Genomic DNA, 11,191 nt, shown 5'->3' with positions numbered 1-11,191 from the left:
ATCATAATAAAGCACACGTGACTGTAAAAGGGTTTCTTGAAGTTAGGCAATGTCTGGCTTTATCAAAGTAAAAATGTCCCTTTGTCAATCCACTGTTTGGCCGTACACCGGCTGCTCGCGCTGGGCAGTGTGGACTGGTAGACTTGGGCTTGGCGATGGGGGCCCGCGCACTCACGGCTGATGAAACCGAGGTTGCTACGTGATGCAGCGTGCTAACTGCGGCGCCACCGCTCCACCCGTCGTTGTCGCAGCAGGGTGGCTGTACAGACGAATATTTAATCAACACCAGGGGATCGTTTAATTTTCAGTTTTCGGTCACTATTTTATCCCACTCATTTTATTCTTTATTTGTTGAGCAACCTTGACATTTTCATAAAGTCAACATTTAATGAAGCAATCTATTTCAATATGATGCTTCATGTGTCAGAGTCTGTAGGTAACCATCTGTTTGCCTTTTGTTTGCCACTGACAACGAGGCCTCATTTATAGCACGAGAAAATAACTGCATTAATTGCCTCCCGTGTCAGGATATGAAGTCTTGGGCAAACACTGTTGAGCTAAACCGCGTTGCTTTTATGTGATTATTGTAATTATGGTAGCACCCTAATTAGGACTCATTATTGTTTCCAGTTTTAGGTGGTTTATTTTGTCACAGAGGTAAGGAGTGTGGTGGTGGTGGAGTTAAGTTTGCTCATGGGTGAAATCAAAGTTCAGCTGCATAAAATAACTTTTGCCCTTTGGTATGAGCCACAGCGAGCAACGTTTCAGTAACGTATGCTACGCAACATAGTGCACGAGATGTAGACCTTTATTTAACCAGGTGCCAGTCTATGTGAATTCATCATCACTTTTGCAAGGGAGACGTGTGAAGTTTCACACTATATATGTGTTATATTATGGCTAGCGTAATGCATTGCTGAATCGAATTATCGCAGGAACTTTATAATGACACTTACAACAAAAAATATAGACTGCAGTGTCAAGGGTAGTTTTCAAATGGTTCAGGAGCGGTGGCGCAACGGGTAGTGCAACTCCCTATGACTGGCACAGTGTTGGAAGGGCCTCATCTAGCAGTTGGGTTTGGCGTACGGTCTGCAGGTTTTTTTTCCCCCGTAAGTTTTCAAATGTAGAATTGTGGGTGATGATACTATCCCACATTGAGCCGTGTCGGCGAATGATGGCATGATTGTCAATACGGTGCACGGTGAGAACACGGTTGGCTACGATTAGCACGGTTGGTGACGTACGGTGGGAAAGAAATTCAACATACAGTACGTACAGAAGTGCTAAGGCGTTGGCAACAACAACAACAACTTCAAAGTACTGACAACAGTGTGGCCGGTGTAGCAAAGACAAAACACTTGGCATACATTTCACATAAACATCATGAGAGTAAATGTCTCCTTATAGCTGGCAGAGGGCACGGTGAGTGGGCTTGTGGGATTAGGCTCATGAATTGATTGGTAGAAGAAGAAGCAGAAGAAAAATCAGCAGCAGCCATGGTCAATCCACTGCTGGATTATGGCCTCCACCACCTCTCACGGCCCTGTGATGGTTACACGGATATGCCCCCCCCCTTACGTAATGCGGTATGTTGAGAGATAGATGCCTGCTTCCCCTGCAGTCACGAGTGGCCGCTACATTAATCACAATAATTAAATTAATGAATCTTGAGTTGAATCGTAACCCTGAATTGTTGGGTCGGGGGGTGGATGGGGGTCGTTGAGGTCAATCCTTCCACCCTTAATGTACTGCCCATTCTCAATCTACCGCTGGATGAAGACTTCCCCATGGACATGTCAGTAATGCGGGCTGTTTGACCATACTTCACCACGCCGGGAGTCGAACTCGGGTCGCTGGGTTTGTAGATCAGTGCGGCAACTGATGTGCCACAGCTCCACTCCGCAGCATTTGAAGTAAAGTGTTTATAAAAAAATAAACTTTCTGCTCCTAAGCCACTACTTAGATTGATTTAACAGCAAGAAATGAAAGAACATGTTTGTTTGGCTGCAATGGATGATTTAACATTCAGATCATCCCTTTCATCCTGTTCTGCCAATGGGAGTGGGTTGTTTATTAGGCTGCATGTAAGTCGTGCTAGACGGTTGGCATATATGTATGTACAACTGTCAGCCATGTGAAGATTCATTGGAAGACATTTAATGACATAATTATACCGTATTAAAAAATGCCAGAATATTCAGCTTCTGGAGTATTCTGCGATATTCCAGCTCAACCTTATTTTATTCAAACAGCTCGGTATAAATCAATCTGTATCAATGAAAAATAATTTCATGTTTATTGATTGTAAATACATAAGCAAGTCTACAATAACAATACGATACAATTTGTGGATTCATATTGCACGTAAAACCAAGTGCAGGGGCTTGCACGAGTGCACCATTGATATCCTTTGCTTAAAAGCGAAACGTGAAATATAGTGATTGCTTAAAACGTACGCTATTAAAACCCCCACGGTTAACGATGATGATAACACATGGCGATAACATGATCCGTGGAGACGATTACAAATTCAAGTCAAGCTGATCTCTTGGTCATGAGCAGCCAGTACAAATGTCAACGTTGGGCAAACTTTCGTTTCTGGTTTGAACCGCTGGGCCAGCGATTTTTTTTTGGCGCTCATCTCCCGTTTACTGCCCCGTGCCAGTTGGGTGTAAATTCCACGTTTCTATTGCCGGGGCGAGTACGTCCATAAGACGATCACTGTTGACTTCCCCCCAAAAAAAGTGGTGCTCATTTTATGCATCTCCGCGGGGTGATGATGGGCCGAGCCAAGCCCTCCACAGGCAGGATGTGAACTCGTGACTTTCCGCTTGGGAGCTACTCGCTCATTGCCCACCAGGCCGGACGAGACGTCACTTGCAGACGTCACTTGCAGACGTCTATTAATGTTTAAAATTACATTGTGGCAAGAACAATATTAACCACGAAGCTCCTTGGGAACCTCATTTGCCAGTAAACATATGAAAATTGGTTTTTTACCCTTCTATCTGGCAACAAAACTGACACCTTTTTACGAGGAGTCATGTTTGCATAGACCGCAACACCTGCAGTCATAATACAAACAAAAGACATAACTCTGATAATGTGCACTGTCCTTAAAGTTGATTGGTCCACACCCGAGACAGCTTTCCTTAGAGCCTAGTCTCACATGGGTTGGACCAGATGACACCAAAAGGCGTCATTTGGTCCCACCCAAGGACAGTGCACATTATCAGAGTTATGTCTTTAGTTTGTATTATGACTGCAGGTATTGCGGTCTATGAAAACATGACTCCTTATAAAAAGGTGTCAGTTTTGTTGCCAGATAGAAGGGTAAAAACCAATAACCACGAAGCCATCAACCACAGTAAAATAATGATAATTGTGATGACAATACCGCGTGTGTACATTCGTAGTGATCATGATTATCACTGTGGACATGGCTGCCGATCGTTGTTACTGTGATCACGGTCATATCAATTGGAATGCCCATTGTTGTCTCTGAACAATCTGGAATCCTGGACATCGTTCCAAACGAGAGGTCCCATTTTCCAACAGATGTTGAGATGTGGAATGTTGCCTCTGGTATGTTGTCAGTCATGCCCTCCCTTCTCTACGCTTGTGAAACGTGGACCCCTCTAATGGAACACCTGCGCCGGTTAGAAACATTCAGGCTGGCATGCCTACAATCCATCCCGGGTTTAACCTGCACGCTGGATTGCTTGAGGAGCTCACAAATCCTTGAAAGATCTGGGCACAGTCCCATCGGTGAGCTCCTCCGGCAGGCAAGGCTGCGTTGGCTGGGTCACGTAGCCCGCATGCCCAGCCACCGCATGTCCAAGCAGCTTCTGTTTGGCCGCATAGAGGGAGCTAAACGGGCACCACATGGGCTGGAGAAGAGATGGAGCTAATGAGGTACGGGAGGATGTGAGCTGAGTGGACTTGCCGATGACTGGTACCAGCGGTGTCAAGATCGGCCTCTGTGGAGGAAGCTCGTGAAGGACGCTGCTACTGGGTAATTGGAGGCAGTCGCCCTCCAGCAACAACGGAGAGCAGAGGAGCGACGCTCACAACAACGAGCGGAGCGCCGCCAGGCGGCTAAAATGAAGCAAGTTTGTACATTAGAGGGTAAAGCTGGGCGCATCTACCGGTCATCTCAGTCAGCCAACCCATGGCACCTGCTGGGTCTGTCCCGAGACCTCCTCCTGTCAGCAGCGAGACTTGGACAACTTCTCGTGATGGCCTCAAAGTGCACCTGGCCTGCCACAGGCGCCGTGGTGACGTCGCCGTCACTTCGTGGCGAATATCGCGGTGTTGGTGTTGGCGGTGTTGGTGTTGGCGGTGTTGGTGTTGGCGGTGTTGGCGTTGTTGGTGTTTGTTTGGCGGTGTTGGTGTTGGCGGTGTTGGTGTTGGCGGTGTTGGCGGTGTTGGTGTTTGGCGGTGTTGGTGTTGGCGGTGTTTGTTTGGCGGTGTTGGTGTTGGCGGTGTTGGTGTTGGCGGTGTTGGTGTTGGCGGTGTTGGTGTTTGGCGGTGTTGGTGTTGGCGGTGTTTGTTTGGCGGTGTTGGTGTTGGCGGTGTTGGTGTTGGCGGTGTTGGTGTTTGGCGGTGTTGGTGTTTGGCGCTGTTGGTGTTTGGCGGTGTTGGTGTTGGCGGTGTTGGTGTTGGCGGTGTTGGTGTTGGCGGTGTTGGTGTTTGGCGGTGTTGGTGTTTGGCGCTGTTGGTGTTTGGCGCTGTTGGTGTTGGCGGTGTTTGTTTGGCGGTGTTTGTTTGGCGGTGTTGGTGTTGGCGGTGTTTGTTTGGCGGTGTTGGTGTTGGCGGTGTTGACGGTGTTGGTTTTGACGGTGTTGGTGTTGGGGGTGTTGGTGGTGTTGGTGTTGGCGGTGTTGGTGTTGGGGGTGTTGGTGTTTGGCGGTGTTGGTGTTGACGGTGTTGGCGGTGTTGGTGTTGGCGGTGTTGACGGTGTTGGTGTTGACGGTGTTGGTGGTGTTGGTGTTGACGGTGTTGGTGTTGGGGGTCTTGGTGGTGTTGGTGTTGACGGTGTTGGTGTTGAGGGTGTTGGTGGTGTTGGTGTTGACGGTGGTGGTGTTGGTGTTGACGGTGTTGGTGTTGGTGGTGTTGGTGTTTGGCGGTGTTGGTGTTGTCGGACTTCCTAACGCTGGGCGCCATCTCGTGGAAATATCGCGGCATTCACCCGAAAGCAATCGCAGTCCCAGCGCTTTGCTCAGTTCGCTGTGCAGGCTCAATCGACTGCTGGATGAAGGCCGATCTACCCATGGCAGCGTCGGTCGTGGTTGGGTGGGTGGTGGGGTCTGTGTTTGGCCATACTTCACCACTCTTGGCAGTGCGTGCTTGGTGAAAGCCCAGCAACCAACGGGTGCTGATATCACTCTGCACTGGACGTGAACGCCGTGACCGGGAGTCGAACTGCGGTCGTGGAGTTTGTGACGCGGCACCATCGCTCCGCTTCCCATGGCATTCCCTAACTTGTATTAAGTGAGCTTTAGGAGATGAGACAACGCAATAGAAGAGGGTTGCTTAATATTAATGTCGCTATGAACATCATCATCTGAACTAGTTTTTATTTGACCAGGCGAGGCCCACTGAGCAGTGTAGCTCTTCATTCAGGAGCGACCTGGCCACCACAAATGATGGCTCAACGAAGTGGCTCATCATCATCACGTGGAAATGTAGAACAGCCAGACACTCTGAACGCGTGACGTCGATTTTGAATGTAGAGGGGCAACGGAGAAAAATCCACGCCGCCACGGAGAGAGAGAGACACGCAAACTCCAAATAGACAGTAGCAGCAGGCGTCGGGGGTCGAGATCGAACCCACGACCTCTTTGCAGACCAGGCAAGGAAGTCAACATCTCCTAGCCACCGTGATGATGATGAGAGAGAGACACGCAAACTCCAAATACACAGCAGCAGGCGTCAGGGGTCGGGATCGAACCCACGGCCTCCTGTAGACCAGGCGAGGAAGTTAACATCTCCTAGCCACCGTGATGATGAGACAGGAGTTGAACCCAGGATTTTAGCGGAGCCAGCTTAGCGCTTTGACCTCTGAACCACCCGGCCAACCCACAACCACCGTTCACTCGACACGTCTCGAGTGCTTACGATGGGATGTTATTCTCTCTCCTGCGGAGCAGCCGCTCTACTTGAGCACAATTTTAAATTATCCGGCCTTGCCACCGACTTGAGGCGCGTGTTGATATTTTTTGTTCTAAAAGAGACTCAAGGTTGTTTACTCAACGCGTCCGTGGCTCCTAACGCGCGCGTTTCCCGGGAGCAGAAGTCACAGCGTGATGCGTTTCGCGGTGCGAACATCAATCAGTCTCCCTTCGCACTCCAAAGGGCTTCCTGAGGAATGACCGTTCGGCTGTATTATTGCCACGGCAGTGACTGCAAACCATCCATCCAAGCTTGCGAAAAGCCATTGCGTCCTCGTGAGATGCGCCGTGAAATTCTCGGCTCAACCGCGGCACTAAATTCAGCCTCGTTGTGGTGGCTTGCAGCGCCGCGCAACGATCACTCGTAGGTTAAACGCCGAGCGAAACCACGAGCAGCAGCAATCCGCCTCCGCCTTCCTCTCCACAAACACAGCGATGGTCGATTGTTAGAGGCCGGCTTGGGATAGGCGAGTTATATGGGTCATCAACCAAAGATATGAGCATCGATGCTCTGCTCCCATCTCATCGGTCATCAGTGATTGCCCACGCAGACCCGACTGGCGGGCCACATTCTCGAGTTAATAACCCCGTGCATCTCTTCAGCATTTACAGTCATTTGGATAATGGGCAAAAGTGTGTGCGAGGGAGGGAGAGTAAATATCTACATTTCACGAGGCCGTGTTGAAGGGACTTGTTGAATCAGCACCGTCTAATATTTTATTCCCTGTCAGGTGAAGGAGGATTTATAGCAGATGTTGGGAGGTCTTTTGAGCAAAGGAAAGCCATTACTCCATATAGCGGTCAATTGTAAAGCTCTCCGTGGATAAATAAAACTCACTGAGGAACTTAAAAAAAACCCAGAAAAAATCTTCAAGAGCATTCAGCTTGGTGGTGTTGCGCTAATGACGTCCCCATCGTTTCTCGAATAACAACTCTGAACGCCGCGGTGCTCAACACCACGCAGTGGTCGCAGCGTTCTCCTGTCACCACATTAAACACGCAGGCGAGCTTCCACAGATGAGGAGCAATGATTCGGTGGCGTTAATACCATCACGGCCAAACGAGCCGAGGGCATTGTCTGCCTCGTGGCCTGATACGGGCGTGAGCCATCCGCTCGCTCGCTCCGACCTTGCCCCGACCTTGCGTGGCAAAGAAGCTCCATCAGTAGGCGCGCATCACAGACTTGGGGATCGACATCGGCAGCGAGCAGGGTCAGTGGTGCGCCAGAACAAAGAACTTGGCCTCGTCCCGCATTAACATCTCCCGATGATGGGAGAATATTCGCGCAGTTAATCTCTCTGCCCTTACTCTTAACCTTCTACGTAACCGTTTGCCGAGAGCCCCATCTTGAAGACGTAGTGCTCCTGCTAATACCATCCGACAAGCCCGCCGCAGTTTATGTTTTGTATTTAACAAGCCTGGCTGCTGACGAGACGGTAAATGGTTGAAATCAGTCCAGAGTTTGCTTTGTTTTAGCAAACACTGCGAGTTGATGCGTCTGGAAAGCCCCCAGGCTGATGTACTCTCGTCAATGTGGTGCGATTAACATAGTGTTTCGTTGTTATTGAATTTATCATTACGCTCATCAACACATAGAGAGTTTGTAAACACGAACAGGACGAATGCACCATTGGAACCTCCTTTGCCAGTAGCAAAATATGATAATTGTTTTTTACCCTTTTATCTGGAAACAAAACTGACACCTTTTTTTTACAAGGAGTCATGTTTGCATTGACCACAATACCTGCGGTCGGAATGCAAACAAAAAACACAACTCTGATAATGTATGTACTGTCCTTGTAATTGTCTGGGGTGTGGACCAATCAATTTCAAGGACAGTGCATATACATTATCAGAGTTGTGTGTTTTGTTTGCATTCCGACCGCAGGTATTGTGGTCAATGCAAACATGACTCCTTGTAAAAAAAAGGTGTCAGTTTTGTTGCCAGATAAAAGGGTATAAAACCAATGATCAGGACGAATGTACTGTATAGTTCTTTGTCAAACTAGCGGTGGATGCCCCCCCCCCCCCCATGCCGTGTCGGTCATGTCAGTTGTTTAGCCATACTTCACCACGCCGGTTCAGATATCACTCGTCACTGATGGTAGCCAAGAAACACACTCTGATCACCAGGTTCACAGTGCAGTGTGCTAACCGCTGCACCACCACTCCACCCCTGCGATACGTGATTACATAATCACCTCCTACGGCGGTAAGTGCAATGACTGGGTGGGTAATGACGCTAGCACGCTCGTCAGAGGTGGCTGCAGGGGGGGGAGGCCTTCATCCACCAGACGATTGATCGTGGCCGATGATAATGATGATTCAGTTTAACACTTAGTAGGCTTTCGCGACCAATATCATCCATAATAGGTTTTTTGGGTTAAGTCGCTTAAATATATAAATGTGTCGTTAAACCCGCCACCACCCGACACAGCCAACTAGTAATGGTTGTCACGTAAACAGAACGTGCTAATTCGTCACTAGTACAGCACTCAGATTGTAAATGTTGTGGCTTGGCTCTCCAACACACCGGATAGTGCTGTACTAGTGACGAATTGGCCACGTTCTGTTTACGTGACACACCCCTTTACTAGTTGGCTGTGTCGGATGGTGGCGGGTTTAACGACACATTTATATATTTACGCGATCTAACCCAAAAAAACCCTCTATTCTGGATGATGATTCAGTTGTCATGTATATAGAGTAACAGTAATGATCGACAACAAGCGTCTATGCTTCAGTACGACTGGCTGGGTGGACTGGCTCGGCCATAATAGGACAATGTCCTTCCTCGATCTGTCTCCCAGTGATGGTAGCGTGGATTTGTCTCGGGGTTCTTTCTCCGGTTCTGCCCCCTCCACATTTAGAAATATGTGTTTAGATGATTCGGCCACGACTATAAATTCCCACACGTGACGATATAAGCCACTTCGATGAGCTCCCATGTGTGGCCAAGTGAACTGGCAAAACACATTCCTGCGGAGGGAGCTGGTAGGAACGATGGGTTGCTCGGTCAATGGCCTGCAGGGTCAACGGCGGCGTGGTGTATTCCGCAAATATGCCCGACTGAGGGCGGGCACAAGCCGGCGTGAATAGGTTAAACGTTGAGTTTTATAAGGGCACCACGGGGTGACCAGCTCCTCCCCACCCAGCCCCACCCCTCCCAACCCCACCCAGCCCCTCCCCACCCTCCTCTCCCTACCCAGCCCCTCCCCACTCAGCCCCTCCCTGCACGACGGACGGACACAATAATCCCCTGTGGGCTGGTGTAACCAGGAGGTTCCTACCAGTATAAAAAGAGTTCCGTGTTTTTATTTTAGATTGCCTCTCAGGGCAGTTACCTTTGGTACCATGAGGAGCTCTGATGGTTGCAATTCAGAACATCGCTCGCCGAGCCTCTCAGGAGGCTCAAGTGGGGCCCGGTGACGATGAACAAAGAAGCATGAGTAGACCCAAAGAAATGTTGTTATTTTCATTTTATTGTGTTTATTTTTGAGCTTGTACTACACGGATAATGATGTATCCAGAATGTAATCCCAGTGGGAAATACTTTACTTCAAGACAAACACAGCCAAGTAGGGGTTTTTTTCTTTCCGAAAACATCACTGTAGTCTAATAAATATAGTAGTAAAAATGGCATTTCAAACGGGTTAAAAACAGTTAGGCATGTGTGCAGTCAAGTAATTGTAAAAATGTGGTAAACAATCGCATCACCGTACAGACGCCACCGGCTTAATAAGTCGCAAATGTTAACTTCACGAATAGAAAAACGCAACGTATAAATGTGTTGTTTAATCATCACAAAACATTTTTTTTCTCCTTTTTAAATAGCAAAATACGATATTCTATGACTATAAATACAAAATGTCTATTTTTATCGACTGTCTACCCATGGTACATATTTACAGCTTGCCAGTGACAAAATGCTAGTCTGTTAAACATACTTAAAGCAATCATCTCATATAGACTCTTATTTTTTTGTTATATAAAATACTGAAATTAAAATGACAGTTTTGGAACACGTTGCTATTTTCGTATTTTAAAATATTTAATTCCGCAAATGCAGTTTCCAATGCCTGTCACCCACGACCACGTGACTCTTCCGTTTGGGGGAGTATTTTTAGGGGGGCATTTTAGAATCGACGTAGAAAAAGTGCCTTTGACCTTTCGCATCAAATCCACCTTCAACGCTCTCAAAATACTGGGCTCGGTTCGCAACTCGGCAAAGCGAGTATTGACATTCACGACTCTACATTCTGTCGAGCCCACAACTTCTCCGCTCCCACAGTCGTGTTTCGCGAGTCGGATACTCGTCAGAAGACGGCGGAATCGACGTCCACAGGCGCAGCAGAAAAAGCGACACTTTGCCTCGGTCTATTGACCTGCCCGCGTCTCTCCTGTTAACCCGCGGCCGACTAAAAGCTTTGCTTCAGCTCAATCTATTCCGTCACCATGGACTCGTCACGGAGCGCAGGGTACGGCCCTCCCCGATGGCTTTCGGACGTTGTATGGATGTTGAACTTTTTTCACACCGTACGTAGCCGACAGTGCCAATCGGAGTTGCATCTCTTTAGGTCCGCGACACAACTCGAAGACACGGCAGACCGGTGTGCGGACAATTGTTTCGTCTTTACACTTTTAATCAAGATCAACTCGTTCACGACCACTTATTTATTTGCCTACGTAACATTGGCACTCTCGAGGTGCAGTGCCTCGGCCCTGCCTAGCGGCGGCTGATGTTTTGGGTGCGAATTTTCACAATTGGCTTTCTATTTAACAAAACAAATGAACGTAAGGTACATGCGCTCTCATGAATTTCCTTCGAGTCCCCAGCGGATGGCAGTATCGATGGCGTCAATTCGGCGGGACGGCTAAACTCGTTTTTTGTGTGTTTTCTTCGGGCACGAAATGAAACTGAACTCCCTTCACGCCGCCTCATCGGGGACAATCCGCGCGGGTTTCCGTGCGCCGTTTTTGGAATGGAGCCGGGGAGATGGAAAATAAAATCCACG

This window comes from Lampetra fluviatilis, chromosome 32 (genome assembly GCF_964198595.1).
Source record: "Lampetra fluviatilis chromosome 32, kcLamFluv1.1, whole genome shotgun sequence".
Classification (NCBI taxonomy): domain Eukaryota; kingdom Metazoa; phylum Chordata; class Hyperoartia; order Petromyzontiformes; family Petromyzontidae; genus Lampetra; species Lampetra fluviatilis.
Note: the sequence above shows the minus strand (reverse complement) of the source record.